Here is a 6,084-nt window from a genome sequence, read left to right on the forward strand (position 1 = left end):
TAATTACGTACCTGTGACGGGTGAGTTAATTACGTACCTGTGACAGGTCAGCTAATTACGTACCTGTGTTAGTACCTGTGTTACAGGTGAGTTAATTACGTACCTGTGACGGATGAGCTAATTACGTACCTGTGACAGGTCAGCTAATTACGTACCTGTGACAGGTCAGCTAATTACCTACCTGTGTTAGTACCTGTGTTACAGGTGAGCTAATTACGTACCTGTGTTAGTACCTGTGGTACAGGTGAGTTAATTAAGGTGGCTAATCGGGGCGTCGCGTTGCTGATCGCAGGAAGAACGTGGAATACAGCGACGAGCTGATGGAGCGAGCTGTGAGCGTACAGAGCCGCCTCAAGTCATTCCTCACCATAGCTGATGCTTACATCCAGGTAGCTGTACGCACGCACGCACGCACGCACGCACGCACGCACGCACGCACGCGCTGACTTACTATACTGTATGCTATATATACTACACGACTACAACTACACACTACTATACTACAGACACTAACTATACTTAACTACTATACGTACTATAATACTACACGACTACGATACTCATGACTACTAACATAACGACTACTATACTGTACATAATTACTACCCACATACATAGCTACAATGACTCCTATACAGATACTACTACTATACTCGACTATATATACTACACGACTACTATACCTAACATGACTACATACTAGTACTACTACTATACTGCTACACTGCTACAGCGAGCTACTACACTATACTATACATAATACTAACACTACTACCTATAACTACATGACTACTATACTGTATTTTTTCAATATATACACACGACTACATATCATACATGACTACTAACTATACTACTACTATACTGTACCTATTATACGTACACCACACTATAGCTACATGACTACTAAGCTATAGCTAGCACTATACTGCTACACTCTAACCTAATACGCACACGACTACTATACTATACTATAACTATATATACAGCACGACTACTACCACCTATACTGCTGTCCTGCGCTCTGCTAGCTATTCCCCGCGACTACCAATCATGTAGAACTGATGCCGACAGCGTTTAGAACTCGGTCGATGTAAGCGACGACAGCGGCCATTGCTCCCGGACTTCTCATCCCGCGCTCCGGCTACAACACAAGATATGATATAGATATAGTTTTATGTATCGCTTTCAATATTGATAAGTACAAGAATTTTGTTTACGTGTGTTTTAATGTGTGCGTGTTCCTCTCTACCCATCCTGAAAGGTGAGAGACAGTGTAATAGCTGACACTGTCTACAGGGCGGATGCCAGGGCTGAAGCAACATATTTTTCCAGATTAAGGGTACATCCCCCAAAAGGCACACCAACCCCACAGTGGGGCGCCGTTAGGCCGGAAGCACAGCGGGGGTCTGGAGGGATATTAAAATTTGCAAGGGTCCTGGCACAAAAATGAGCACGCATTGAGCACACATTAGTGCAAGCACAATAGGCTAAAAACCATATGCGCATTTATTTCGCTTCATTTTGCCTGCGCATTTGCATACCAGCATAATGCAGAACGATTCCAGCACTCCCTTCCTTTGTTCATGATATTCAAAGCTAGTTTTGTTACCCAGTAAAGTGGATTCCTTCAAGTCCTGTCAATGATCAAAAAAAAGAAAAAAATAAAGAATAAGGCCAAATTCCCTCAAATTGTTCGAGTTTTAGCGCAATATATTCGAAGGCCATTTCAATCTAGACACGTATTTCCCAAATACGCAAATACGGTCCTAAATCGCCACTGCTGCTGTAACACAAAACACACACACAGCAGACTCCGAGAGAGCTAATTTAACACTGCTATCAACTGTCAAATGGCTAGGTGATACTCCATTAGGCATTTCCCACTTAATCATTAATGGTTAGGGTATTTTAGTTAGGTAGGTTGGATTAGGTAGGATTATCAATCAAACATAATCATTAACATTAATGATATCAACGTTGGGACCACTCCTAATGGAGCGTTTAGCCGTATGCGAAGAGAAGACCACACAACTCAGAACACACACACAACAGCGCACGCACGCACGCACCAACGCACGACAAGCACGCCCAGCACGCACAAATGCACGCACCAGGCACACACATGCACGCACGCAAAAACATCAACTGTAACAATATCACCAACCCACACCATACACCCCCATGCTTCATGTCTCGCGTCGTCGCGCTCACTTGACCCCCGGCTCGTGTCTCGCTCCTAACTTTGACTCCCCGCTCGCGTCCGCGTTCACCTGACCCCGCCGCGTCTCACGCTTACCCCCGGCTCGCGCTGCGCGTCTCACCTTGACCCGCCGACTCGTGTCTCGCGTCTCGCGTCTCACCCTTGACCCCGCTCGCGTCTGCGCGCGCTCACCATTGACGCCCCGTCGCGTCTCAGCTTGACCCCCTGCTCGCGTCTCCTTGACCTACCCCGCTCGCGTTCACGCTTGACAGCCCCGGCTCGGCTCGCGTCTCACCATTGGCCCCGCTCGCGTCTCACCTTAACCCCCGCCGCGTGCTCGCGTCTGCACCTTGACCCCGCTCGCGGTCTCAACCTGACGCCCGCATCGTTCCGCGTCTTCACCTGACCCCCGCTCGCGTCTCGCCGTCTCGACGTCTCACTATGACCCCCGGCTCACGCCTCGCTCTCACCTTGAACCCGGCTCACTCTCGCAGTCTCGCGTCTCACCTTGAACCCCCGGCTCGCGTCTCGCGTCTTCTGCGTCTCACCTGACCGCCCCGCTCGTGTCTCGGCGTCCACCTGAACCCCGCGCTCACCGTCTCGCGCTCGCGGTCTCACCTTGACGCCCCAGCTCGGCTACTCCGTCTGACACCTGACCCCCGGCTCGCGTCTCAACTTGACCCCGCTCGCGTCTCGCGTCTCGCGTCTCACCTTGAAACCGCCCGCTCACGTCTCGCGGCTCGCTCTCCACCTTGACTTCCGCGGCTCGTGTCTCGCGCTCACCTTGACCCCACGGCTCGTGTCCTCGGCGTCTCACCATGACCCGCCGCCACGTCTCGCGTCTCGCGCGTCACCTTGACCCCGGCTCACGTCTGCGCGTCCGCGTCTCACCTTGACCCCCGGCTCACGTCTCGACGTCTCGCGTCCACCTTGACACCCCGCTCACTTCGCGTCTCACCTTGACCCCGGCTCGTTCTCGTGTCTCACCTTTACCCCGTCTCACGTCTCGCGTCTCCCGCTTGACCCCCGGCTCGTGCTCGCGTCATCACCTGACCCCCGCTCGCGTCGCGTCTCCACCTGACCCCCAGGCTCGCGCCTCGCGTCTCACCTCTGACCCCGGCTTCGTTCTCGCGTCTCACCTTGACCCCCGCTCACGTCTCGCGTCATCCCAATGACCCCGCCGCGCTCGGTCCGCGTCCTCACCCTTGACACCCCGCTCGGCTCGCGTCCGCGTCTCACCTTGACTGCCCCCGCTCGTTTCACGTTTCAGCCTTACCCTCCGCTCGTTCTCACACTGACCCGGCTCGGTCTACGGCGTCTCACCTTGACCCCCGGCCGGCGCTCACCTTGCACCCCCGCCTCGCGTCTCGCGCCTCGCGATCCACCCTGACCGCCCGGCGCTCGCATCTGCGTCTCACCTTGACCGCCCGCTCGCGTCTCGCGCGCTCGCGTCTCACCTGACGCGCCCGCTCGCGTCTCGCTCTCACGCTTGACCCCCGCATCGTGTCTCCGCGTCTTGGCGTCCCACCTTACCCCCGGCTTCGTGTTCGGCGCTCACCGTTGACATACTCCGCTCGCGTCTCGTCGTCCACGCTGACCCCCGGCCGCGTCTCGCGCTCCACCTTGACCGCCCGGCCCGCTCTCACTTGACCCCCGGCTCGTGTCTCACCGACCCCCGCCGCGGTCTCGGCGTCTCACCTGAGCCCGGCTCGCGTCTGTCGCGTCCCCCTGACCCCCGCTCGTGTCCTCACCTTGACCCCGGCTCGCGATCTCACCTTGACACGTCCGCTCGTGTCTCACTGGACCACTCCGCGGCTGACGCGTCTCGCCGTCTCACCTTGACCCCGACCGCGTCTCGCTCCAACCTTGACCCCGGGCTTCGTGTCTCCCCTTGACCCCCGCTCGCGTCTCAACCTGACCCCCGCTCGTTTCCAGCAGACGTTGCGAGACATGCATCCCAGCTCCATGATGGCGTCCATCACGCTCGAGCGGGTGTCGAAGTCGCTCAACGCGACGTGCAACCCCGCCGCGACGTCCATCCAGGTGGCGGCATGCATTCCGCCTCGTCGATCCGCCTGCGTGCCTCGACCTCGCCCCTGAACATAAGACGTCACCGAATTAGTAAACTAGAGAAATATGTCCCCTTTTTTCATTAAAATCCTAAATGCTTGTTCACTTTTATGGCGCGTGCGTGCGTGCGGCGTGCCGTCGGCGTGCTGCGTTGCGGCGTGCGTGCGTGCGTGCGTGCTGGTGCGTACAGCTACCTGATGTAAGCATCACTATGGTGAGGAATGACTTAGCGGCTCTGTAACGGGCTCACGGCTCGTCCATCAGTCGCGTGCGTGCGTGCGTGCGCGTCGCGGCCGGGCGGCGTGCGATACAGCTACCTGGATTAACATCAGCATGTGAAGGAATACTGAGCGGCTCGTAGTCGCCACCGCGCGCCCATCAGCGCGTGCGTGCGTGCGTGCGTGCGTGGTGCGGCGTGCGTACAGCTTACCTGGATGTAAGCATCAGCTATTGAGGAAATGATGAGGGCGGCCTGTACGCTCAACCAGCTCGCTCCACACGCGTGCGTGCGTGCGTGCGTGCGTGCGTGCCGTGCGAAGCACCTGATGTAAGCATCCAGCTATGCGTGAGGAAAGACTGAGGCGCTCTGTACGCTCAACCGCTCGCGCCATCAAGCGCGTTCGTGCGTGCGTGCGTGCGCGTGCGTGCGTGCGTGCGTACAGCTCCTGATTGAACATCACTATGGTGAAGGAATGACTTGCGGCGCTCTGACGCTCACCGCTTCGCTCCATCAAGCGCGTGCTGCGTGCGTGCGCTCGCGTCCGTGCGTACAGCTTACGGAATCGTAAGCATCAGCTATGGGGAGAACTGACTTGAGGCGCTCGTACGCCCTCACCGCTCGACTCCACAGCGCGTGCGTGCGTCGGCGTGCGTGCGTGCGTGCTGCGTGCGACAGCTACCCTGATGCTAAGCATCCAGCTATGTAGGTAATGACTTGAAGGCGCTCGTACGCTCACCTCGCTCGCATCACGCGTGCGTGCGTGCGTGCGTGCGTGCTGCCGTGCGATCGATACGCTACAGCTACCTGGATTTAAGCATCAGCTATGTGATGAAAGGGGGGGGGACGTGAGGCGGCTCTGACGCCACCGCTCGCTCCTCAGCGGCGTCGTGCGTCGTGCGTGGTGCGTGCGTGCGTGCGACAGCTCCCTCGATTAACATCAGCTATGGTGAGGAATGACTTGAGGCGGCTCTGTACGCTCACCGCTCGCTCCATCAGCGCGTGCGTGCGTGCGTGCGTGCGTGCGTGCGTGCGTGGCAGGCTACCTGGATGAACCATCAGCTATGGTATGAATGACTTGAGGCGGCTCTGTACTCTCACCGCCTCGGCTCCATCACGCGTGCGTGGTGCGTCGCGTGCGATGCTAAGCTACCTGATGTAAGCAATCACTAGGTGAGGATGACTTGAAGGCCGCTCTGTACGCTCACCGCTCGCTCCATCAGCGCGTGCGTGCGTGCGTGCGTGCGTGCGTAGCGTTGTGCGTGCGTGCGTACAGCACCTGGATGACACATCAGCTATGTGAGAATGACTTGAGCGCTCTGTACCCAACGCTCGCTCGCATCAGCTCGTGCGTGCGTGCGTGCGTGCGTGCCGTGGCGTGCGTGCGGCGTGCGTACCGCTACCTGGAACGTAAGCATCAGCTATGGGTGAGAATGACTGAGGCGGCTCTGCACGGCACTCACCGCCGCTCCACCGCGCGTGCGTCGGCGCTGCTGCGTGCTGCGTGCGTGCGTGCGTACGTACAGCTACTGATGTAAGCATCCAGCTGTGGTGAGAAGACTTCAGGCGCTCTGTACGCTCACCGCTCGCTCCA

At 57.3% G+C, this 6,084-nt stretch overlaps 1 long non-coding RNA gene across 1 annotated transcript in view; it reads right to left on the reverse strand.

The window, feature by feature from the left end:
- Window positions 1-1,059: 1,059 nt before the first annotated feature.
- LOC106819384 overlaps window positions 1,060-6,084 on the reverse strand; it is a 6,393-nt gene continuing 1,368 nt past the window's right edge. Inside the window, exon 3 of the long non-coding RNA XR_001395415.1 lies at window positions 1,060-1,144. This is a non-coding gene — a long non-coding RNA (uncharacterized LOC106819384). The remainder of the gene's footprint in view (window positions 1,145-6,084) is intronic.

Source organism: Priapulus caudatus, unplaced genomic scaffold (assembly GCF_000485595.1).
Source record: "Priapulus caudatus unplaced genomic scaffold, Priapulus_caudatus-5.0.1 Scaffold3311, whole genome shotgun sequence".
Lineage (NCBI taxonomy): Eukaryota > Metazoa > Priapulida > Priapulimorpha > Priapulimorphida > Priapulidae > Priapulus > Priapulus caudatus.